The sequence below is a fragment of the Dipodomys ordii genome, unplaced genomic scaffold (assembly GCF_000151885.1).
Source record: "Dipodomys ordii isolate 6190 unplaced genomic scaffold, Dord_2.0 Scaffold10, whole genome shotgun sequence".
NCBI classification, from domain to species: Eukaryota; Metazoa; Chordata; class Mammalia; order Rodentia; family Heteromyidae; genus Dipodomys; species Dipodomys ordii.
In genome coordinates this window covers 5,616,238-5,641,388 of record NW_012267226.1, presented here as the reverse complement: position 1 = coordinate 5,641,388, position 25,151 = coordinate 5,616,238, and the positions used below count along the sequence as shown (strand labels likewise).

The 25,151-nt window shown below is 39.1% G+C and overlaps 1 protein-coding gene across 1 annotated transcript in view; it reads left to right on the top strand.

Annotated features, from left to right (window-relative positions):
* Opcml (opioid binding protein/cell adhesion molecule-like) overlaps window positions 1-25,151 on the top strand; it is a 1,175,213-nt gene that overhangs the window by 419,340 nt on the left and 730,722 nt on the right. The gene's annotated exons all lie outside the window — the stretch shown is intronic.

The following is a 25,151-nucleotide window of genomic DNA, read 5'->3' as shown; positions in this document are numbered from 1 at the left end:
TTAGTAGCTATTGAATAAATATTGTTCATAAGCTGAGCTCCTCTTTGAAATGGAAATGAAAGGGATTTTGTTTAACAATTTTTGGTGTGTTCATAGATGTGTGGGATATTTGTGGTTCTGTTTTCCTCCAGTACCAATTCCCTTCAGTCCACCACAGCTCATTCCATATTCATATCCACTTTTTTTTTGTTTTATTTTGTCAGTTGTGGGGCTTGAACTCTGAGCCTAAGCACTGTCCCTGAGCTCTTCAGCTCAAGGCGAGTGCTCTACCACTTGAGCCACAGCACCATTTCCCATTTTCTGATGGTTAATTGGAGATAAAAGTGTCATGGACTTTCTTGCCCTGACTGACATTGAATTGCAATCTTCAGATCTCAGCCTCCTGAGTGCTAGGATTACAGGTATGAGCCACCAGCACCCGGCTTTATGTCCATTCTTAAAAATATTTAATTATTATTTTTTTGATGTTTTTTTATTGTGAAAATACCATATGCAGGAGTTACAATTACATGAGCAAGGTAATAAGTACATTTCTTATCAAGCATTGTTGCCTCCTCCTTTGATTTTCCCCTACCATCCCTGCCTTCCCATCTCCATGACTACACTCCCCACCTCCTCGCCAAAGTTGTAAAGTTCTTTTTCCAACATAGCATTTTGTACATCTCATTGTTGCAATGGGTCCACCTGTATCCTATAACTAGGATATTTCTGAGACAAGCAGAAAAGGTCAAATAAGATGATGTTAGGTCAAATGAACCCCAAGATAAGGACACAAGTGGGTTTTTTTCTTGCTATTGATTCTAACATATTTATAGGGTAATTGTTTTGTTGCTTTGTATGTCCCTCCCCCATGGTATAACCCCTGTTTTCACTGTATTTGACATTGGTATAATTTGGGAAGGGGAAGGGAAGGGAAAAATACTTTTTTTAACTATAAGTAGTTGTAAAAAAGAGCTGCCATTCACCAAAGCAGTTAATGAATACAGTACGTCTTGATCTATGTCACTGCCTTCAACTTTCTCACCCACCCTCCCAAACCCCTGCTTCATTTTAGGTTATGTATTGAATTTGTTACCACTTAACAACGCAGTTTATGTGGACAATGCATCTTGGCTCTGTCACAAATTTTTAAGAGAGATAGACACTACATGCAGATGACCTTTATTGTAAAAGTCTTCTACTAAATGTTCTATTATCATTATCATCATTAGTTTTATCTCTTTCCATGTTTTAATTTCTAAGTTCAACTTTATTATATTAGGTGCATAAAGAAAATAGGCAAGTGTTATCAGTTCCAGTGTTCCAGTGCCACAATGCATTGTGCCTACGTTCTACTGAGTGTTATTTTACTTAGCAATACTCCAAAATGCAAGAGCAGGGTGCTTACAGTTTTATTGTGTTATATTGTCATAATAGTGCTATTTTGTTGTTGTTGTTCATCTCTCATGTTGCCTAATTGATAAATTAAACATTTTTCTCCCTTTGAGACCATCTTGCTGTGCAACCTTGATTGGCCTGCAGCTTTCTGTGTAGCCTTCCAAGTGCTGGTGTACCAGAGTCTGCCACCATGGCAGCTACATAAGATTTCATCATGCTGCTCTGAAAGGCACTCAGTTTAAAACTTAAGAATTGTTTACTTCTAGAATTTTTCAACCCCCAGCTGGCCAAGGCTGATGGAAGCCTCAGAAAGTGAAATCATGGGGTGGGTGTGTTACAGCCCATCAGTTCACTGGTTCATCTCCCAGCAAACACGGAATTTTTCACATGTATCTCTATCTTGGTATCACAGGACCAATTCTGGGCTTTATAAGGCAAAGTGGTTGGTAAATGTTTAATGAAGAAATCAGGAGCTACCAGGGTTGCATTCCTACTCTCATTGGCTAGACAAATTTTTCTGATGTATGTGGCTTTCTAAATCAAAGAAACAGAGCCCCTCTAGTATAGTATTGATATGGTCTAGGGACTTTTTGGATCCTTTCCCCTTGAAGAATAAAAAGGTAAAGCTGGGTGCTGGTGGCTGAAGCCTGTAATCCTAGCTACTCAAGAGGCTGAGATCTGAGGATCGCAGTTCAAAGCCAGCCTGGGCAAGAAATTCTGTGAGACTTTTTTTCTCTTTATAAAGTATTTTATTGTAAAAATACTGTACAGAGGGGTTACAGTACATGAGTAAGGTAATGAGTCCATTTCCTATCAAGCATTGTTACCTCCTCCTTTGTTTTTCTCCTACCATCCCTTCCCTCCCCACCTACCCAACTCCTCCCTCACCCTCCCCCAAGTTGTAAAATTCGTTTTTAACATCGTGTCTTGTATATATCATTGTTACAATGGGTCAGTCTGTATTCTTATTTCAGCATATGCACTGTGCGATTTTTTTTGTTTCTCTTGTCTGTTCTTCCCCCACAGTATAACATCTGTTTTCACTCTATTTGATGTCAGTGCCCTGCATCTTGTATATACATGTTTCTAATTTGGGGAAGGGAAGGGAAAAAACAAAATGCTGTGAGACTCTTACTTCCAATTAACCACCAGAAAACCAGAAGTGGCACTATGGCTCAAAGTGGTAGAGCACTAGCCTTGAGCTGAAGAGCTCAAGGACAGTACCCAAGCCAGAGTTCAATCCCCAGGACTGACAAAAATAAATAAATAAATAAAAAGGTAGAAGAAAGCTTAAGGTAAACAGAATAAGTTTATATGAAGGTGAAAAAAATCCATGAAAGAAAGTGGAGAGAAAAAAACTGACAGGGGAATCTCCCTGTGACTCCATGAGAGAAAATCTGAAACTTCTTTGTCCAGTCTCACTAGATATATGGTCCCTAGTCTCCTCTCTCTCACATAGGTGCATCCTTGGTTTGATTGGTTAAGCAGTGGTCACTCACTGACAAAGGCCTTTCTGCTTGGATGTAAGTTTCTGTTTGGTTGGACCCCTCCCATCCTGGTAGAAAGTGGGAGGGCTTGCCTTCTGTTTTTGCATCTGACCTAAATACAAGTGTGCCAGGCATGGAACCTGCCACTATGGGCAAGGGCAAAAAAGGCGATTTATGCCCTTTCTTTTTTCCTTACCATGTAATACTTTGTCCCAGTTGCTTTCTATCCATGACTTCCTGAGGTCGAATACCTTTCCCTCAGTATAATTTCAGTGCATCTTTGGGGAGATATAGGTGTAGAGACTCTGTTCCCTCGACACTAAGCTAAAGAACGTGGACCTCTGTATAGACACTGAGCCTGTGCCAACCAGCTTCTCTGGCCACCTCTTGGCCAACAGGATTGACTCAGGCTTGGCTGAAAGCATGAGCCATTTCCAGGGCTTGGGGCATAATGGCTATAGATGTTGCCTGAGTTGATGTTGATAAAAACTTGCCAAGCCCTGGCATGGTGTGATATTTATATGCACAGTTGGCCTCTAAAAAAAAGTGATTATCTAAAGGAAGTAATTGTTTAGAGCCTCACGCTGAATTCTAGTCCTCCTTTGGCCTGGGCGACTAACACTGCTAATCAGTGCCAAATTACTGCTATTGTAATACTTGAATTAAAAACCAGACTGGCTATTTGCTCAGTGGAGGGTCTTCTGTGGGCTGCATCCATGCTTGAGTCTGTGCAGGAGGGCACTTTGATGCACTACTGGCTGCAGAGAGCACTTTGCAGAGAGAGGAAGCCAGGCCAGGACTACTTAGCTGTTAGCCAGCTCTTGCCTTCCCTATCCAGAAGGAATATAGAGCGGCCTACGGGGTGAGGAGGAGGCGCCAGTGCTCAGAGCTGGGAGGAGATTAGAAAAGAGGAATTATTTTTTCTCACATGGTTATTTGTATAAGAAGAGAGGATGATTATCAAAGGAAATGATAATAAAAGGTTGGGGCCCTGCTTCCTCTTTTGCATTTCCTTTGCATTTCCTTTGTATGTGTATGAGAGAGAGAGAGAGAGACAGAGACAGAGAGACAGAGAGAGACAGAGACAGAGACAAAGACAGAGAGCGACAGAGACAGAGACAGAGAGATTACTAGGGCTTGAACTAGGGAGTTAAGCTCTCACTTGCCTTTTTGGCTCAAGGCTAGCACTCTGACACATGAACACACTCTCACTTCCATTACTTGACTGGTTAACAGGAGACAAGAATCATTTGGATTTGTCCCCCCAGCCTTCTTTGAACTGAGATCCTCAATCTCAGCCTCTGGAAGAGCTATGATTATAAGCATGAACAACCAGCACTCATCCTGCTTTACCTTTCTTTCCTTAGGAGTCTTGTTACTGAGCTTATCTCTACCCATTGTACTGTTTGTCAAGAAGGGTGACAAAAGAGAAAATCCTTTCTGTCTCCCTCCCATTTCCCAGTCCCCTGGTCTCATGACCACTGAGCACACTCCATGAAAGGACATTGTCTCTGACCTATGATGGTCTCTTAGTATTAAATATATAATGTCATTATTCCACACCTGGGCCCTTGTACCTAGAATAGAGAATTTTCCTCATAAGAAAGTTTCCACAGTGTTTGGTAATGAGAATAAAGCCAAGATATGTACAATTCAGAGTCTTCAGAATGAACAAGCTATCTTAGGAATAGAGACAAATGTCACACTGTCACACTTGAGAGACATATTCAGAAGTAGGTTTTGTAGTCCAGAATTTTCACCTGTGTCACAGGTTGCTAACAAGGGAGCTGTGACTCACACTGTGACATCTTTCTTTTTTCCTAAAGTGTTTTCACCTGCTGAAAAGCCCAGGTGAAGCGACGTCTTTACCTAGAGACATAGGCAGAAAATAGAACTTATATTTTAGATTACCCACCTTCAACTCTAGTAATGTCTTTGTTGCATATTATTAGTATTTGTCTTGATAAAGTCTTGGAAAACTTCTCGAAGATTTTTTTTCTAATTGATTGCTCCTAGCATTAGTATAATTATTCAACAGTCAATGACATTTTTCCTGCAGTTGGCAACACTTTTGGTTTGTTAGTGTGATAATTAAGATTGGTCATTCTCTACCTAAAACAAGGCAAAATCTCTAAAATAGGATTATGCAACAAGTTTAAACTAAGCCCTCACCTGGTTATATTATTATGACACTCATCATGTCAACAAGCTATCAAGAAATAATTTATATTAGAGATATATATACGTGATAGGAAAGAAAAAAGAAAGAGACGCAGAGGGGACGTGTCAGAGGGAGAGGCAAGATCAGGAGGGAAGAAGAAAAAGTACTATTATTTGCAAAGGGCTCTAGCTCTTTCATTCCAGAGGTACCTAATGATGCTCTATGGTAATCCCTTGGGACTATAATTGGGAAAGTTCTATAATTTTTGAAAGTTCTAGTTCATCTTATGCTCTCCTTAAAAGTAACCAGACTTGAACTTCCCGAGTAGTAGAAAAGCATTATACCATCTGCTCAAAAACAACCTGAACTCCATGCTAAAATTACTAGACCTGGGGCTGAAATAAGAGGTCTACCAGAAGAGCCTAGGAGTCCAGGCTCCCATGGCTCATGTCTGTAATCCAAGATACTCAGGGGGCTGAGATCTGAGGATTGTAGTTCAAAGCTAGCCCGGGTCTGTGGGACTCTTATCCCCAATTAACCACCAGAAAATGGATAGCGGAACTGTGGCTCAAGTGGTAGAGCTCTAACCTTGACTGCAAAAACACCCAGGGACAAGTAGACTTTCCTTCCTTCCTTTCTTCCTTCCTTCCTTTCTTCCTTCCTTCCTTTCCTTCCTTTTTGCTCCCTTTTCTTTTGATAGCACTGGGTTTTAAACTCAAGGTCTTTTTTCTTTTGTTGTTGGTCATGGGGCTTGAACTCTGGGCCTGGGTTCTATCCCTCAGCTCTTCAGTTCAAGCCACAGGGCCACTTCTGGTTTTCTAGTGGTTAATGGGAGATAAGAGTCTCACGGCCTTTCCTACCCAGGCTGGCTTTGAACCACAATACTCAGATCTCAGTCTCCTGAGTAGCTAGGAGTACAGACAGGAGACACGAGCCTGTCTTAAACTCAGGATCTTGCACTTGCATTATTGATAGAATTTTCTATCAATAGGAATGACATGTGGGAAAGTAAAGAAGGAAGAGTATGAATGACACCAAGTTGGAGCAACTAGGAAGGTGGGCATTTCCATTTCTTGGCACTGGGAGAGAGGAGGAACAAGCTGGAGATGCTATGGGTGCTTATTGGATATATGCAAAGGAGCTAGTTCTTTTTGCAGGAAAAGCCTTTGCTGGGATATCATGGTGACTGTAAGCACTCGATGTCTATGGAATAAGAGCTGCAGTACGTTACAAAATATGGAAATTCTTCAACAACCATAAATATCAGAAACTCTTATTCTTTTATTCTGGTCCTTATGCTCTATTTCTGAAGACTCGAAATGGAATTTGTAAAGAAATTAGTACCTAGTATGGACCTTTCCCAAGCCTGCTCTCAACCTGGACTAAGAGGTTCCTACTTTTTTTTTTCTAGGAATGGTTCTTTCATAAGGTACGATGCAACAATACGTTCTTTTTTATGTTAATGAAGAAAGAACAAAGTACATACTAAGTAGCATCAAACAGATAATAAAACCTAATTGCATTCTGGGAAAAAGAATTATAAAAGTGCTCTCTCTCTCTCTCTCTCTCCCTCTCTCTCACTGCCTCTGTCTCTCCCTCTCTCCCTCTGTCTTCTTGCATTTAGATGCTAGACTTGCACTAAGGGTCTTTCTTTTATGCTAAACAGGAACTGTACTGCTGAACTATTCTAAAGCCCTTATAAATACTCTCTTACCTGTTGTAATTATGAAACTAATTCTATTATTTATTTAGGTTTTATTTCACTACTTCCAGTACTTAGCAGTGAGCTTTGTGAGTTTCAGTGATAAAATGATGATACATCTGTGTGTAACCATCCTAAGATCAGATGAGTCACTATTATTTTTCTCCATCTTTTGTGTTCCTTTTCTTTTCTGCCCAAGTTTCAGAACCCTTAGGTCCTAATTCATGCTTTAGGTAAATTAAAAATGGTGATTGATTGACTAAAACTATTTTCTTAGTGAATTTTCTGAAAAGATCCCCATTCAACTTAATAGGTAATTCTAAGGATAATTGAGGGAAGACAAGCATATAGCAAATGATAAGGCAGATTGAAAATGTGTCAGGTGGAAAAGGTACAATTATGCTTTTTTTATACCCATCCAGTTTAGCTCTCGGTAAATTCAGAAAGAGAAAGAAAAAAGGTCTTATTTTTCCACATGATGATTACAAACACACCTCACACTGTCATTGTGTTTTAGAAGCATAATTTAAAATAGATTTAAATTGGAGACGGAATGGAAAGGAGAGTATATATTCTGTAATTGAGCAGAGTTTACAGATGGACCTACCAGAAGCTGCCCAGGCCTGGCTAGCAGGCAGGAAGACAATATCACAGCATTCTTACTTTAAGTTGATAATGGAGACAGACACATGGAAATCTATTATGGGTAGAAGGACAGTCCTCTCTTCCTTGAGCCTTGTATAGATTTAGTTATCTTAAAGAGAATTGCAGAAGGATACATGCTGTAATACAGGACCAGGGAAAGATGCAATATTATTTCTTCCTTTGGCCAAACCTCACTAAACCTAGGACAATAATCTATACAGAAAATAAGGGAGAAACAACCCTCAACACAAGTTTTCTGTTGGCTCACTCCACTCTGACCTCTTTTATCCTAGACAATACCATTCTTATTTTTTTTCAATTGTGGAAAGATAAAAATGATGGCATATAAGTAGATCAGTTTTGCCTATATCTAAAAAACTCTTCCAATATTTCGAGACTTGGGAAAAAGCAAAAGCAATCCAATGGTACTTTCTATTTTGTTCTTGATTTCATTCATTTTCTACACTTATCTCTTAGTACCATAATGACTGATTTGTAATATCACCATTCATTTTTATGCATTTACATTTAACTGAGATTTTTCAAATGATTACGATTTCTTTTCTTTTACTATTTTTGGCCTGGAGTCAATGAACTTGATCTTAGAAAGGTCTGAATCTTGCTCATATTTTTTAAGTACAAAATCTGATTGAAGAAAAAAGGAGCTTGAATGAAACCACCCTCCCAGGATTAATATAGAGAATGAATAGTATTTTCACCAACCTGCCTGTCCTCATATCAAAACTGGGTTAATAAAGGCACATAAATGAATTTGAATATCTTCCACAATCCTGCCAATATATTTCCTAAGAACTAATGTGAAGGTGAATGTACAGGACAATTTCCCCAGTCCAGTGTCTGTGGGTTCATAACAACATTTTAAGAAAAAAATAATATCCTTCACAGCTGCCCTTGAGTGAGAACGCTGATGAAAACTAAAGTCATAGATAACTCTGGTGCACAATATGAGCATCCTTCAACCATCTTGCAGGTTATTAACAGGTGTCAATCAGAGGTAGAAATCTAATCAAATCACAACTCCAATTCCCCAGGAAATGATGGGACCAATATAATTTCTACAGGATCACCTCTCCTCCACCCCAAAACAACAACAAAAAAAAGCAGCTTTCCTGGAACCCACTTTATTTTCTGGGAATGTTGTCTATGTGGAAAAAGAAAAGTCCCCTAGGTTCATTGTTTTTCTCAGCAGGTGGAGCTCCATGCATTTAAAGGGAGCTCCAGATGGACAGCAATGATGAAAGAACCATCCAAGTGAAAACAGTTTCCTCCCGGGTGTTGAATATTGCATTTACAGGGTCTAAGGAGCCACTGAAACCAATAGAACTAGTGAGAGATCTGGTGTCTGAAAAAAAAACAAACCAAAACACTTACACTAACATTGGAGAAACAGAAAGAGCCAAGTGATTTCTTGGTGGACAATGACACTAGGAGTATGGCTTTGGAAAGCCTCTCTCCCCAGCTGTAAGCAAAAGAAAGAAATATTTGCCCAGAGGCAATCTAAATCACAGCAAAGCAACTTGTGGAATGGGGTTAGACAGAGAAACCCACCACAGTGCCAGTCAGCCAAATGATTTCCTTTAACTTTCATACAGCACAAGAGGATTCTGCTGGGGTTCAGGTGTAAGTGTGCGTATGAATCCCACTTTCAGAGATTTAACTAGAGGAACCAAAACAATTCTCGGGATTCTGTTTTCCACAAAGCAAACCTGGTATGTGGAAGATGAGAATCATATTCCTTATTTTTTTTTTGATTCAGAAACCAGATAGTATTATCTGGTTCCTTTTACTAAGTTCTTTAATTTTGGGCTGTCCTAATGACTATGTGTTATGTATTATTTTATTTCCAGCCACAAAGTATGTAGTTAGGTATTATATAATCATTCCCACGCTATAGATGGGAAACAAGGCCAAAAAGGTTAAATTACTGCCCAACTATGTACAATTATTGAATGGCTAAAGTTAGGTTTCTAACTCCAAATGACCTGAATACTCTTGGCTATGTTTTTTCAGTTAGCTCTAGTTGGCTTCAGTGTCTTACATCCCTCTGTCCTTCTCTCCTTAGTCTTACTCTGGATATGATTTGACTTTTTAAAGGGTAAGTCTATCACCTAACTTGTTTGCCACCTGTCTCTTAGAGAGAGGTTTTCAGGGAGCAAAAAGCATCTTATAGATCATCAGAAGTAGAAAGCTACTACCCATGAGGTTAAGGTCAATATAGCATTTAACAGATGAAGAGGAGACTGAACCCAAAATGGAGAAGTCACAGCTTGGTCCAGGTCACATAAAAAATCTGCAGCTGAGCTACACTAACTCTTAGGTTAGTGCACTTCTCAAAGCCCTGTACTTCCTTCATTAATATAACAGCCAGGGTATCGATGGGAACAAACAGGCTCACCTACATGCCTGTGAGCTCTCTGTGCTCACAGCCTAAGTTACCTAACAAAACACTTCCTTAAGTTCATGCTATGGGAAACTTGTCTGTGTAAGACTCATGGGGCTATACCTTTTCTTGATGAAGTTAAGGTTTGTCTGTATCACATGTGCTCATTAAGTATTTAAGAATTGTGACGTCACTCGTAAGTACATCCATGGTCCCAGCTCTGTGGAGAGGATATGCTCTCCAGCTACAATACAAAGTTTCCTCATTTTTATTCCAACCGTGTCTTGTTTCCTTTATGTTGCTTTAAGGGCCTTAGACCAAAGCATTGCAACTTTGCACCACTAACTTTTTAAACCAAAACCTCATTAATGTGTACGGTCTTTTTTCTATGCATTTTAGGATCTTTAGCTTCCATGGCTTCTGCTCGAAATAAAAAAGCATCCTCCACCCAGATTGTGTTAGGCAAAAGTGTCTGTAGATATTGCTCAATATTCTGTGAAGAGTGAAATTGCCCTTGGTTGAGAATGGGACCAGAGGCTGCCAGAGCTTAAGTACCAAGTATTCTATTTGCTCCCAGTTCCTGTCTCATTTTCTTTCAGCTGCAAAAATAAAACAGTGGATGTGATACGCTATAACTTCCCTTTCTAAAATCCAATGACTCACTGCTCCTTTTCTGAATCTGAACTTTCAAAGATAAGCTGGGGAAACTGTGGATAAATCCTGGGGCAATTGTCTCCTCGCCCAAAGGCACACTTTGGGGGCAAGGGGTGGTAGATAAGGAGTACGGGCAAGAAAACACCGAAGTGAAGTTTTGTGAGGTAGGAAAGCCAATTAACCCAGACAGAAAAGACATAGAAAAGTCAGAACGTCAGAAAACACAGGTGGATGAAGAAAGCAGAGAGGTAGGTGAGGTGAGCTTGTTTGTAAGCCGGGAAAATGAGTCTTGATGAAGCCTTGCTAAGAGCCTGAATCAATAACCCCACAAGGCTTCTTACACATGGGGATGTGTGTGCAGGAGACACGGGGGAAAGCTCTTCCTGCCTGGTGTAGTTGATAAAATAAGATTCATTATACACTTAGCATATTTTCCTTCACCTAGAGTTGGCCGAGCGCCATCAATGGGGATAGGAGGATTAAATAAGGTTAACTGTCTCGATGAAACTTGGACTCTAGCATATAGGTTACATTTGAATATAACCAGTAGAAAGGGATCCACAGAAGCCAAGGAAGGAGCAGAGAGTGTTTAGCACAGGCACTTTATGGAATTGTAGGAAGGACCTGGACAATGCCTTATACAGATGTCTCAGGAATAATCAGGCAATGCTTTGCGCAGGTGCATTATGGGCTCGCTGGTCATGTGTGAGGTAACTTGGTTTTATTAGACTCACAATGTTCCCATTTTGCCCCAATGTTAAGCTACTGCAGAAAATTCTATCACAGCTCAAGACAGGAAACTAACTGCAGGACCTTTTTTCCTTGAGGTATGATAAATTAGCAACTGGAATGATTGCATTTACATTAGGTACCCTTACTTCAATAGTCTGACGGCCAAGTGAATGTGCAGCCAGGTATCTGTGTGCTTTTGAGCCTAAGATTCAGTAATAGATAGCCACCTAGAAAAATAACACTGCTCTAGGACTAAGACTGAAAACAGAATTGCATATTAATTCCTACCAAACCCACCTCTCAGCCCCACCTCGAAGTGTGCTTTGACATGATCAGCACAAGCACGCTGAGATTTTTGTGAAATTAAAACAGGAAGTCTCTCAAGGATTGTTTCTTTGTTAATATACTTCTGTCTTGATCTAGAGTGAGCCCTCTCCTGCTATAAACAAGAATAATTTTGCTGCTCTGCTTTTGTGCATCCTGAACCCTTCCTTTCGCAATCTTGATGAGCACAAGAGGGTTGTGTGCTGCATACCAATGCCCTCTCTAAGCCTGAAAATGAGGTAGTCATCCCAACCCACACCATCTGTGGTCTCCGCTAGATTTGTGGCATGTCTCCCTGAGCTGAAGCAAACCTCACTGTCTCCAGTACGCTTAGAATCAGAAATCAGAAATAAATTAGGACAAGTAGGCAAACATTAAAATGAGTTGTTGCAGAACATTTGTGTAGATTCCAAACTTCAATGTCAAGAGAGCATCATTGTGCTCTAATCATATACTTTATATGAAAGTACTTTGTGGCAGGCAGTCATAAATGAGCAGCCAGTGAAAGAAATGGAAATGGAAACTGAGTCACCCAGGAGCTTTATTACAGTGCAGACAAAGCAGCTGTGGGCATGAAGACAGAAAGGTGAACAATGACGAGGAAGAAAAGAACTCTCGGCTATTGTCTCACCGTCTTGTCCACGTCAACAGAATATTTGGCTGTGTAAGGCTGACAGGTTGTCTGGATAAATAGGCTTGGGCCAGAAATGTTCATTTGTGATGGAAGTTTCTCCATACAGCCTGTATCAGGATCTCCAGATGCTCTGACAAGGATGGCAATGGCTCTATAAATCAGCTGGGGCATTTGTCTGCTTGGAAAGCATTATCTCAGTATTTCTCCCAGTGATGCTGAAGAGTGCTCTCCCTCCCGCTTATCAGAGGTCAGCAGCTTTAAATGTAGACAGGATGCCCTCTAATGCAAATGCTAACAGAAGTCTCCAGTGCTCATACATTCCAGTTAATAATTTATTCATATGTACCTGGACATTTCTATATAAATATAGAGCCATTTGGTTATCACCAATATTCTAAAAGGGGGCCCAGTCCAGCTGGGATTAAGTTGCCTTTAAAGATCCTTCTTTTGAGTAGGGAAGAGAAGCTGTTAGAGTAAGATCTTGTTCCTAGTGTGAATCACCCAGAAGCCTGATTTTCCCCTAATTTCTAAATGGGGCTGCCTAACATGGGAATGTGGTACTAAGATTTTGTTGCTATTAAGTGAAAAGTAATTGTTCTTTGGAGGGGTCTCACTGGAGCAATGGATTAAAAGACATGGCCCCTTCTCATGGAGTGGTTCAGCCATGGTCTATTTTATGCTGAGTGAGACTGGGCCAGGAAAGGATGGGGGTAAAACACGGGAGGAAGACTGATATGCAAAACACTGTTTCTAAAGTAGTGTCATGCATTCATATTTATGTTTATATAGTGTGTATTTACTTCTTATTTTCGTCTCTTTTTCCCTCCACCCAAGCAGCTGACTCTGACATGTGCTCCATTATCTGATCCTAGATATATCATTTGTGCTTACATTTTGTGTTGTGGTTTGCTATTTGAGGTATCATTAGTTGCTTCCTCATCCTGGCTTTCCCATCATCCCATTTGCCATCTGGATGAAGCACATTGCTGCTAGCATTGCAGCCCCATCTACACAATTATGTCGTTTCTTCTACTGCTGGGGGGTTCGTTATTTCTTTAGAAAACAAGGATGTGATGTGCATAATGCTTGAGTGCTGATTTTTACCATCTAAGGCACTTGACAAATTCTTTGGGACTATTTCTGGTTGCCGTCATCATTTCTTGCAGAAAGTCTGTACTATGTGTATTCCTGGTGCCGTACATGGAGGAACAGAGTTTGCTAGATGGGTGTGAAGCTTGCCTTCTATAAGCCTGAAAATCCAAATGGACAGTGTGAGCCCACATTGATAATGACACCCAACTTCACAGTCCACAAAGCATCTTTTACTCCAATGAGTTTTTGACTGAGGTAAATTGATAAAAATTATTGTTAAATTGGTGTGAAAGTGTATAGGTGTGATTCAGAAAGCTAGAGCAACTGTTAGAAAATGGAGACTTTAAAACATTAAAGTAGTTCAATTTGGCTAGATTCATGAGGGATCAAGATGAAAATGTCATGTTATTCAGAAATGGTGCCATTAAATGTGCTGAGTTTTCTACCAATCTTTCCTTTTGCCTATATGTGGCCCAATAATTCCAGTCGTTGAAATTGGCTAAAAACTCTCTAGATCCTTTGTGTCATTCATTTTAGTTTTTGCAGCACTGAAGATTGAACTCAGGACCTCATACGTGCAAGGAAAGTGCTCTACCACTCCTCCCATTTTTGGCCTTGTTAAACTTTGATGTATGTGCCTTTATTGGGACTTGATCTCAGGGTATAGATACTTCCCCTTAGCTTCTTTTGCTCAAGGATGCTACTCTGCCACTTGAGCCACTTCCTGATTTGGGGTGGTAAATTAGATGTAAGAGTCTCATGGGCTTTCCTGTCTGGGGTACCTTTGAACCACGATCTTCAGTGCTCTCAGCTTCCTGAGTAGCCAAGATTACAGATATGGTCACTGGTGCTCAGCTGACTTGGATATTTTTTTAAGGTAAGATATTGTTTTCCCCAAACTTGGCCTGATTAGAAATCCTTCCTTATTTATGCTTCCCCATGTCCCTGAGGATGATGGGCAGACACTACATACCTAGCCATTGTTTCCCCTAACTAGCATGCTTCTTCAAACCCACTGAATGATATGGAGTCTCGCAGCCATTTCTTCATCTCCTTATTCTCCACCTCCCAAGCAGCTAGGATCCCAGGTTTGGGCCACCATATTCAGCTTCCAGGTCCTCTTTGAGTCTTTCTTCCTCAACTTATGTTAATTGAGTCTGTCATCAAGCTCTAATATTTTCATTCTCAATATGTCTCAGCATTCATATCCTTGTCATTTTCATTTTAACCTGGTTCTGAGATAGATACCTCACATTTATTTCTGCTCATTTTAACCCACCTGCCAACTGGCACGAACCACTGGTCCTGGCCTTACCTGCCTGAATCATTAATGCTCCCGTGACTCCATTTTTCTTCCATTTCTACACCCGATCACCCCTTTGTTTGTATCACTTCATAATGTGAATCTTATTTAGGTGTTAGAACCTTTCAAATAAAGCCCTTAGCATCTAAGTTTATAGAAGACTTTCTCTTTTTTTTTTAACTTTGTGTTTCTATCGATATGACGACTCCATAATTAATGACTTTCTGAATTTTTGTAGATATCTATTGAGCTCTGTATTTTATAAGATCCAGGGTAGTACTTCTCCAACAGCAGAGTTGATGGAGCACACATAGTTGGGAGACAATAAGTCTTTGATCATTTGTCCGGGCATGTCTCCAAACCATAAAGAAACAGACATTAAGACATAGAAATGTCTTCATGTGCCTAACAACCCACTATATGCCTGTAACATATAATTGGTTCAAAATTATTTTGGACTATTAATATTTTGCTTTCTATTACATCTTGGGCTGCTAGTACTAATGGCTGGATTCTGACAGAGAGCGACCTTTATGGGAGAATTATTTGCTACTGTTCCTCATTTTTATTTGAGCCGTTAGTATATTTTTTCCTCAATAGCTTGGTTGTGAACCATGATCCATTTAATTAAAATCCACTTTTAGAGACAAAAGAAGTCAACAATCTGAAAAAAAGCAAAATGTCACATTCCTTGGGCCTCTCCCTTGAGTGCTCTGAATTTTCTGGAAACATTTGTTGAAGGCAGTTATAGGCCCCTTTTCCCCAGAAATAAAACCGAACATCAGCTGAGTCACAGTGGAGATAGGTTCAAATCTTAGACATGTTTTACTTTCAATGTTTTTCCATTTTAACAGCACCATGAGTTGATGTTTCAATTACCATATGCATCTAGGATGTATACTTTCAAAGCACAGAGAGGCAGAATGCCAAAACTCCACCAAATGGAGAAATGCCCAATTGGAAAGCATTTCTAAATAACTTGTCTTATGCAAATACTCTCCTTTTTTCCCACCAGAATCCTATAAGCTTAGATGGGCTTGTGCTAAGTAACTAAACATTTGGATGCTTGGGTGAACTAGTCTCTGAGATCCTCAAGGTTTGTGACTCACTGATGCCCTCTGTCTAATGAAGGGGAAAGGGATAAATTTACGATGGTTCTTCAGTACGCTGGACAGCTCCTGCAGCTTGCCTGCCATGGAAAAGCTTCATCAACAGATTGTTAATTTCTCTCCTTTCTCCCTGAATGGCATTACTCCTTCTGGCGAGAGGCACAGTTTTGCATCCATCCGTAAGATCTCACCTGTGGACATAGGAGGCTATCTAATGGATGCCTGCTCTTTGCCCCACTGGGCTGTGACTGAGCAGAGAGACAGAGCTGTACAAGTTGCTAATTGTCTCAGCCTGTAACTCCTGAATGATGAAAAAGATTAAAGGGGAAGGAAAACAGCTATTATATCTCTTTCTTGAAAAAACTTGCACTGTGAGAGGCTCATTAACATCATTAGTGTTCCATTAACCTCTAGCCAGACAAATAAGCTGGAGGTAATTTCAGAGCATGGGGAGAAAGAGAGGGAGAGAGAATGGAATTTAAAAATTATCTGGGTGTAGGTGACATTTTTCCAGCTACCTCAATTGAGCATTTGGATGGACACCAGAAACTTTACAAACGTTAACACCAGCCTGATATTGGAACATAGCCAGAACTCTGGCTGCTAGGCAGGCCTGTAGGTAATAGCAAGTGGGGAGATTCATTGATTGGGATGAAATGAAATTCACTTTAACACAACAACACATAAAATCTTGCAAAGGAACACAGTGTGATACAATGCAAGCTTTAAAAAGGTCTACTACAAAATGATGTACCATTGTGTGAACAAAGGGCTTTTTACCTTGTATTTTTTCCCCATCACATTTTGTTTTATTTTAATCCACACCTCTAGGCCCAACTTTCCTCCTTTCATTCCCAACTCTCATGAAATCTGCTGCAAATCTAGAAGTCAAATGCAAGCACTATTAGACTTATTCATCTTTCGGTCTTTTGCTATGGAGAGAGTGATTTTTTTTGTTGGTCATGGGGCTTGAAGGCAGGGCCTAAGCGCTGTCCCTGAGCAATTCAGCTCAGAGCTCTAGCCCTTCGAGCCACAGCACCACCTCTAGTTTTCTGGTGGTTAATTGGAGATAAAAGTCTCAAAGTCTTTCCTGCCTGGCTGGCTTTGAACTACAATCTTCAGATCTCAACCTTCTGAGTTACAAAGATTACAGGCATGAGCCACTGGCATCTGGTGAGAGTGTGATTTTCTTTCCTATGGAGACATAATTGAGACTTGAATATTAGCTAATCCCTAAAGACAATGTAGATTTATAAAATGACGATGCTTTGAGTTTCCAAAATGTTCCATGTGAGAAACAATGGATGAGGAAAGATTGTTCAGAGTTCAGCAAGAGGCACACTACAGTTTCACAATAATCCAATATAAGTTTACACAAATGCATGATTTTAAAATGTATTGTTCAGGTGTTGATAACTCATGCCCATAATCTTAGATACTCGGGAAGCTGAGATCTGAGGATCATTATCTGAAGCCAGCCTGGGCAGACAAACCCAAGAAACTCTTATCTCCAATTAACCAGCAAAAATAAAGGTATGGAAGTCTTGAACAAAAATGGTAAAGGAGCATGTGAGGTCCTGAGTTCTAAGTTCCAGTACTGGCACACACACACACACACACACACACACACACACACACACACACACACACACATCTGTCTCAAATCAGGAAACCCCAAATCACTGTTAAAATAGTGCTGTAGTTCTATTGTTAATGTTCAGTACAGAAATCATATTGCATTAAGATGGTATTTTTGTATTTAAGTATAAGAGCAGTCACTGATCCTTTATCCTCCTATTCCTCAAAGAGGAGATCTTGGCTCTTTGTTAATAAGTGTGTATAAGTATAAACATACAAATATACTATATATATATGTATATATATATATATATATATATACATATATATATATGGTCCCGGGGTCTCATAGCACATGATCATGAACTTATTTGTTGGAGTGATCTACAGAGACATACATAGGCAAAATATCAAACTTAGCTTAGAACTGTAGTACTTATTTCTCAATACAATGGATGATTAAGAGACTTTCGGATTCTTGTAACTATTTTCTTAGCCTTTATAGAAGCATTTAAATCCCCTACCCTGCTTCTCCACCCTATCCCCAGAAAATTTTAGGTTCATAGCAAGAGTGAACAGAAAGTAAGAGATTCCAGTAAACTCTGTCTCTACCCGTGCAGATTCCAGGCTTAATAACAACATATTCTTGAGTGACCCATTCCTTATCATTGGATAAGCATACATTAACACAACAGTATCATGCAAAATTTGCAGTTGACATTAGAGTGGACTCTACTCGTATTGTACACTGGTATTTTGATATTTGGTGCCATGTGTCTCCCATGTGAGCATCATAAAGAAGAGTCACACTGCCTACTCTCTCCTAATCCCTGATCTTATTGGGTCCTTGGTGAGAGGGGGCATCTTTTCTCCCTTCCTGAGTGTAGTTGATCACCATTAAACATGACCCTGTAGGAAGGTTGTCGGTAGATGTTCTGTGTCATGATGAGGAAGTCCTTGTTCATCTTCATTTGCTAAGAGATTTTGTCATCAGTGGAGTCTAGGTTTTGTAAGCTCTCCATTCAGCCTCTATCTCTATGGTTGTGGTTTTGCTCCTCAAATCTGTTGATTACATTCTTTTTCAATTATTCAACCAGCCTCAAATACCTGGGATGAATCCAATTGGTAGTAATATTTCTTCCCTTTTGTACATTGTTGTATTGAATTAGGTGACATTTTCTTGAGTGCACTTGCTTCTCCATTCACAGAAGACAATGGCCTGTAAATTTTCTTTGTGTCTTCTTTTCTGGTTTTGATATTAAAGTGTTACTGGTCTAAAAAGAATCATGTTAAGATATTTTCCTTGTGCCTAGTGTTACTGTCTCTTGCCTAGAGTTCTGGTTTGTTTTCTCTGTCCAGTAAAGAATTAAAGGGCAAGAAAGTGTTTGAAAGCAAAAGAAACAGTGAACCTAACTCCTTGTGCAAGGAGGGCTCCCAGATCAGGTATGTGCAATCTCTTTCCCAGGGTACTCTAAACAATAGAGTCTCATGCCTGCTCTTCCCCACCAGCATTCTCCTTGGCTGATTGGTCAGTGGGTAGACGTGTGCTAAATTGATTGGCTCCCTAACCTCAGAGAATGAACACAGGTGTTTCCCTATGATTGGATCTCCATTTCCACACAAAAGCATGGAAGGAGATTTTGATTGGTTAGAGGCTGAGGGACCAGAAACTTGGCTACCATGGTGAAAGGCTCATGAACTTTGCTGTGCCTTCACTCACAATCATGCTGGAGCCCATCCCAGCCCCCATTTTCTATCCCTACTTATCCAGAATAGGCCTAACTTCCCCTCACTATAGATTATGGGAGGAATACAAAGAATTTGTATGATTTCTTCTTAAGTAGTTAATAGGATTCACATGTGAAACCTTTGTGCCTAATGGTTTTTGTTTGGGGAGGTTTTAAATATTGATTCAATTTATTTAATAGACTATTCATAATGACTGTTTCTTCTTGGATGAATTTTAACAGATTGGGTCTTTCCAGGAAAGGGTCTGGGCTGTCAAATCTGCGGGCATAGAGTTTGTAGTAGTATGGTATTTCTTATTTCTTTATTGTTTAACATACATGGGTCTGAATTGATGACTTTTATTTTTGATATGAACAAACTATATTTTCTTTCTTTTTTTCTTCTTCCTTAGTTATTCTGGCTGAGTCTTATTGGTTTTATTGATCTTAAAAAAAAACTCAGTTTTTAAAACTTTCATTGATTTTTTTCTCTGTTGATTTCCTCTTTTCAGTTTCATTGATTTCTGCTCTAATTGTAGTATATTACTTATTTTCTTCTGCTTACTTTGAATTTAATTTACGTTTCTCTTTCAAGTTCCCTAAGATAGAAACTTAGGTTACTGCTCTTTCTTCCTTATTAACACATGAATTCAATGCTATCAAGTTCCCTTGAAACATGCTTTAGCTATATCCTACACAGCTTTTTATGTTTCATTTTCATTTAATTCAAAATATTTTTAAATTTCATTCTGGACTTTTTCTTTGACTCATGTGTTATTTGAAAATGTATTGTTTAATTTCTTTCCTTTTTTTTTCTTTTTTCTTTTTTGTTAACATACTGTACAGAGGGGTTACAATTCCATGGGCAAGATAATGAGTACATTTCTTATCAAGCATTGCAGCCTCCTCCTTTGTTTACCCTTCACATCTCTTCCCAGCCTGTATTATTTAATTTAAAACTATTTTGAGATTGTCCAACATTTTGCTGTTATTGATTTCTACTTTACTTTCATGGTGGTCTGAGAATAAGCATTACATAATTTGTATTCTTTAATTATTATGATTATTTTTAATATATTTATTTTTGCTGCTGATGGTGGTTAATTAAAGATAACAGTTTCATGGGCTTTCTTGATCAGGCTGGCCTTGAATCACAATCCTTAGATCTTAGTCTCCTGAGTTGCTGGAATTATAGGTATGTGCCACTGGTGCCAGCTCAATCCTTTAAAAATTTTAAAAATGAGTTTTCTATCCTGTAATGTGTTCTTGAGAAGGAGTGTTCTTGATGTGAGAAAATAGTGATTTATTGGTGGACTTATATCCAGTTCATTAACAGTGCTATTGGTTCCGACTTTTTCTGCACGTATTTTCTTTCCACTATAATAGAGGAATGTTAACATCTTCAACTATAATAGTAGGTTCATCTATTTTTCCTTGTAGTTCTATACATTTTTGCCTTTTGTATTTAGCATTTTTGTTGTTAAATGTAGACATATTAGGAACTGTCTTTTATCCTTATGATGACATGGTAGTCTTTATCTCTGATAATCTTGCCTTGAAGTCTACACTCTGACAACAATATAGTTACTCTCATTTAATTTATTCATGTTAGCATGTATTTTCCCACACTTTTAATTTTTACCTATCTTTATAGTTAGGTGACTTTCTATCAGGAACATATTATTAGTTTTATTTTGAGACAATTCTGTGTTTTCATTGGTATATTTAGACAACTTATGTTTAGAGAAATTATTGGTAAGTTTTTACTTTTGTTATTGTTATTTTATTTGTTATTTATTGTTGTTTCCATTTCTGTCTTCCACACCCAAATTTTATGCTCATATTTTCTTTCCAAAGATCTATATCCATTAGACAGTACAATTAAATATCTAATTATTAAGCACTTTGTAAAACACTAATTATTTAAATACCCTGATTTCCCCTTAATTCCTTCTTCATAACCCATTTCTGAGCTGATTCCACTCTTCTCTTTGGGATATAGTTCCCATGGTCTTTCTTACATCCTTCTAGTTCATCTTGTTCAGAAATGTATAAGCAGTTGCAAAAAATCATTTTCAATAAAAGCATGCTAATCTCTGAAAAATGGATGGAGAAAATGTTTTTATTAGATGTATCTAGAAAACATCTTAGGAAATGAGTAAGTACATACAAAACATTTCATACAGTACTGTCTTGCACCCTAGCACAGTGTGCCACAAACACAAGCAAGTCATATAATAACACTGTGGATTGTCCCTTGGGAACTTACCCAATATGACAGGATCATTTATTTCCACTGCATTGTTACATCTTTATATACTAATACTAGCAACTCGATAAAGCAAGAGTGCAGGTGCTTGTATGCCCTGTATCAGCAGGGTAAAAATTGAATGCTGTATCCCAGGATTCCTCTTACATTCATGTTGTCATGAAGTCTCCTCCCCAAGTTCAAACATCTGCTGGCTACATGCTTCAAGACACTGCTGTTACTAACTCATTTCCAGCATCTCACGAGAACTTTAAGGCAGGTGTTTGAATGTGTACGCATATAGTTCATTCCAGACATTGCTTCCCTAATACGTTGCTGCCTGCTACTCTCTTGCTGTCTCCTGCTGCTTGAATAAATAAGGACTCGTCCTGAGTTCTGGTGATTTGAGCATTCATCCGGACTCTCGCATCAAGACAGACATAGCAAAACACAGTCCACCAACAAGATCGACAACTCAAAACATGCTTGGAGCAACTTCTACTTGTAGAAACATCAATAATACCATCTGTCACCTGTTCTGGGTTATTGAGATGGAGACACTGCAGGGCTAACAATCCTGAATGAATTGCTAGGGACTGGAAAGGTTCACCAGGGCTCTTTAAGACAATTATCAGTGGCTTCTGACTCGACAATAACACCTGAGCATTTGCCCCAGTACCCTGAGTTTTATTAGGGAGGTTACAGAGTTCTAAACCTAATATGATAAATCTATCCTTCAATCAATCTGCCCTTAGCCAAATGCACTCCATGGTAAATGTTTTGCTGTGTCTTACCTCCTTGATTCAAATACCACCTTTTCATTGAAAGAAATTTGATCTGAAAGCCTCCAAGACAAAGTAATTGGAAGCTAGTCTCATAGTACCCTAGTACAGGAAAGTAATTATAACTGCATGTATGTGTATATGTATATATATATATATGTGCATGCATCTATATACATATATATGTTAAATAAATAGTTAATCCCATGTCCAGAGAGGATAATGTGTTCTTTCAATAAGTCAGAAAGTTTACTCTCTCCAGGGAGCCTGATTTTTAGCCCACTGATCAGACTTAGCAGAAATAAAGATTCCCTGACTAATGCAGATGCTGAACATATTCATCCACTCATACTTTTGATGTTGGCCTAATTATTACATTTCCTACAAGATGAAAATTAAGGTCTCTTCTGTTTTAAATGAGCTGAGTGGACTCATGTTCATTCACAGATGGCATTTACATTCTGATTCTTTCTTCACCTACTGTAGTCAAGAATTTTGGTGACTCTTGCTTTTAAAAAAATAAATGATGTGACAAGAGAAAGAAAAGGGATAAAAGGTACTAAGTACCAATTTCTAACTTTAGTGTAAAAACCCTACAAATTCTATAACAAATACCTGTTACATTACCTACTTTAGGGGACCTGTACTTCTTTCCTTCTTTTTTTTTTTCCTTTTCTTTATCTGGTGGTTCTGATGCTTGAAATCAAGTCCATATGCTTGCTAAGCAAGCGCTCTAACACTGACCCATTCTTCTAGCCCTTTTTCTTATTTATATTTTATGTTATATAATTTTTATTTATTCTTTATTTTTATTTTTTTGCCAGTCCTGGAGCTTGAACTCAGGTCTGGGCAATGTCCTTGAGCCTCTCTGTACTCAAGGCTAGTACTCTACCACTTGAGCCAGAGCGCCACTTCTGGCTTTTTCTGTTTATGTGATATTGAGGAATCAAACCCAGGGCTTCATGCATGCTAGCCAAGCACTTTACTGCTAAGCCAAATTCCCAGCCCTGTAGAATTATATATATATATATATATATATATATATATGTCATTTATGATAATATTTTATTTTCAGATATAACCTCATGTTTTTTGCCTAGGATGACCATGGACCTCCTACCTACAACTTCTACAGAGCTGAGACTACCAACATGTAGCACTATGCATGGCATGTTCTTTGAGTTAGTCTCACTAGCTTTTCCCTCCAGCTGAAACAATCATCTTATCTCTATCACCTAAGTAGCTGGAATTACAGTCATGAATCTCTCCAGCTGATCTTGAACTTCTATTCCTTTTCTAATATATATTTTTATTGGAAAGATATTGTACAGAAGGGTTACAGTTACATGAGCAAAGTAATGAGCACATTTCCTATTGAGCCTTGTTACTCCCTCCTTTGTTTTTCCCCTACTATCCCTTCCCTCCCCACCTCCCCAACTCCTCCCTCCCCCCCCACAAGTTGTAAAGTTCATTTTCAACATAGTGTCTTGTACATCTCATTGTTACAATGGGTCAACCTGTATCCTTGTTTCAGCATTTTGTTATTTCCCTTCCTTCCCCAAATTATAAAAATGTATATATAAGATGCAGGGCACCAGAATCAAATACAATGAAAATAGGGGTTATACCGTGGGGGAAGAATATACAAAAGAAACAAAAAAATCACATAGTACATTATATGTACATTAGAAACAATAGCAACAAAGATAAAACCTCTTGTGTCCCTATCTTGAGTGAGCTTCTATTTCTTGAACCTACATTTAATTACTGTCTATAACTCACCTGCTCTTAGTTTTTTGACACAGACAGAAATGGGTTTGAGTTCAGGCTCTTCTTTCTGAGAGTCACACCAACGTTGTTGATCATTGTGAGGAATGAATGGGATACTAATCATAAATGGCCTAGGTTACCGTAGACACTCAGGAAATGCTATGTGTACTATGCTCATTACAATGACTATGCATTTGTCAAGGGTTTTTGTTCCAAACTATGGAATGCCACTCAACATGATCCACAGAAATGACAACATCTATTAGATGAACACTGACTCTGTTCTGTGTCCTGAAGATGGGATGAGGATGGATGGATGTAGATGGTCTCAGAGGCAGGTTGCTCTAAAAACCCAGATGCTATTGGAATTTCTCCTCTTGTGCTCTCATTCTTTTCTCTCTCTCTCTCTCTCTCTCTCTCTCTCTCCCTTTTTCTACTCTCTCTCTCTTTCTCCCTTTTTCTATTCCCTATTACTTGGCTTTGTTACTTTTTGTGGGATAGATTTCTTAAATCTCGCATTGTAAACCCAGCTCCTCACAAGGAAAGAACAACTAATTGACCTCTCTGTGAGTTCAGTGTTGATTCATGTTCTCTGCGGCTCTTGTCCAAGAGAATCCAGGGAGGCTACAGCCTTAGTTGATGCTACTCTAACAAAATGCTCCATACTGGGTAATGTATACACAGTAGAATTTTCTTTCTCCTGGTTCTGGAATCTGTGATGTTAGCCCAAAGTGGCAACATGAGAGTTATACCAGAACCAACTGGAGCAGGAGCTGCCACAGCCAAGGAAACTTGTACCAGGACATGAGAAACAGAGAGAGGAAGCCACCCTGAGCAGTGGGCTACCCCTCTACCAGGAACCCCGAGTCCTTCTTTGAAATTATTGGGCCCTGCAAGGCCCTGGAACTTTGAGTTGGCATAGGAGTGGCTCCACTGTTCATCACGAAGCCTCACAGGACCTCCATCCACCTTGGACAACAGCATCCTTCTTCATTCTTACTTTCCCACCTAGTAGTAGCTCCTACACTTCCAGTATTCTTTTCCCAGCACACTTTTTTTTTTTTTACTGTTCTTTTACAATCTTTTGGGGATAAACATTTTCCAAATCTTTAAGTCCTGCTTAGCTTTTAATGACAAATCTTTCTACTTGCCTTCCACATAAGCCATCCAGGCAAGCAGTGCACACACATTGCAGGGATATTTCTTTTACTAAATAGTCCAGGAGTTTCCTTTTCAACTTGTCCTCCACCAAGGGTGAGCATGAAGACTCAGGCTGGCTAGGTTCTTAGCTCTCTTGCATCAAGCGCAACTTTCTCTTCCATTCCCAGTGAGTTCTCCTTCATTTCCATCTATGACTTCATCAAAACAGAATTTTCCCCCCTTTCTGCCAGTGTTCTGTCCACGCCACTAGGACCATCTTAGACA